Here is a 1655-nt window from a genome sequence, read left to right as displayed (position 1 = left end):
ACAGCCAGTCCCCAAGTGCCTGGGGAGAAGCCCGAGCACACCAGACCCAGATCTCGGCCCAGAGCAGCAGGGCAGGTGCCCAGCCTGAGCCCATCGCACGCCAACAGGCCAGGCCCCGGGACGCTCATCCCTTGGGAGTAGCTAGTGGGTGCTCCAGGCGCCCCCAAGGCCGCCCTGTGAGCCGGGCTTGCTGAGGACAGCAGCTCAGCCGGCTGGGAGTGTGCTTCCTCTCCGTTCTCTTTTTGAAACAGTTGCTGGTGCCTCAGACTCAAATGTAGTGAGCAAAACCTGGTTTACCACGGAGACAATTTCAACAAGTTTCCCAAGAAACGACCTTGAGTTGAGCAGAACCGGGGGAGGGACGCAGGTTCAAGGTCCTGGGTTCGCCAGGCTGGGAGTTGACATCCTGGCTTCTGGAGCCTGAACAGCCACCAACTCAGCCTCCCGCTTGGTGGAGCACGTCGCAGACGGGAGCCTCCGTTTTCTCTTGAGGATTTCGTTTGTATCAGTGAGTTTTGGTGTGTAACAAAACAGCCCGCACATGGGTGACTTAAAGGACAAAAGCCTTAGCAAGTCGAGAGGCCTTTGAATGTTCCCAACTCAGAGAAAAGGTGAACACTTGGCTGTGCCGATCATCCTGATGTGGTCACGATGCCTCGCGTCCAGTGTCAGAATACCACAGCGCTCCACGAATATGCACCATGAGGTCTCAATTAGAAATAAAACTTGGAAAAATGTCGGTTTATTATTTCTCACGATTCTGAGGGTTGGCCAGTTAGGGTGGCTTGGCTTAGTGGCCTCCCTCGGGAAACCGCAGTCAGGAGGCAGTGGGGACGCTGGGCCTGTCTCCACGGGCAGAGACTGAAGGCCAGCCCAGGGTCCAGGGGAGGAGTAACCTTGGCATCAGCAGCCGGCGCCAAGGAGGAGCGGAGCTGGCTCCTGCCCCGACCGCACCTTCTCCGGAACCTTCCATCCCCTCCCCCTCCCCCACTCCCCACTCCCTGAGGCACTCGGCACCTGAATGCCCTCGCTCTCCCCACGTTTTGTCAGAGGCTGGGACCCAGGGTGGCCTCACCCTCAGAGGCCTCCACAGAATGGGGAAGCAGATGAACAGACCCCACGGGTCGCGGGGTTCCCGGATGAGTGTCTGCTGGTCGGTGTTTCTTAACCTGCACCTTTTTCCATGAAGAATTTCAATCAAGCTGCAAAAAAGGCTCCAGCAAAGCGATTGTGAGTTTTAACCAACGAAGAAAACTGAAGCCAAGAGGAGGAAGAGTTTCTGGAGCAACTACCGCGTCCCAAGCACCCCACACACATCGACTCAGGCCATCTCGGCCATATCCCTGGGGCGAGTGTTATCACCCCCCTTGTACAGGTCAGCAAAACGAGGCTCAGGGCAGACTGGCCCAAGCTCACACGGGTCCTGAGTGGCAGAGCTGGGAGTCAAACGGCCCGAGGTCCATATGCTGTCAGCACAGCCTGGATGAACCTCAGATTTGATGAAGAGTTTCCCAGCAGCCCGAGAGAAAGGGGAAACAGGACCTACTCCCCACCCATCCCTCGACAGGAAGAAGCCACACGTCTCTGAAGCGAGCAGGAAGCCCTCCCTGGTGCTCAGTTAACGTGACTTTTCTCAAGTGGGAGCCGATGAAAGG

The sequence above is a fragment of the Marmota flaviventris genome, chromosome 3, assembly GCF_047511675.1.
Source record: "Marmota flaviventris isolate mMarFla1 chromosome 3, mMarFla1.hap1, whole genome shotgun sequence".
NCBI classification, from domain to species: Eukaryota; Metazoa; Chordata; class Mammalia; order Rodentia; family Sciuridae; genus Marmota; species Marmota flaviventris.
The sequence above is the reverse complement of the archived record's forward strand: the minus strand, read 5'-3'. Positions refer to the sequence as shown.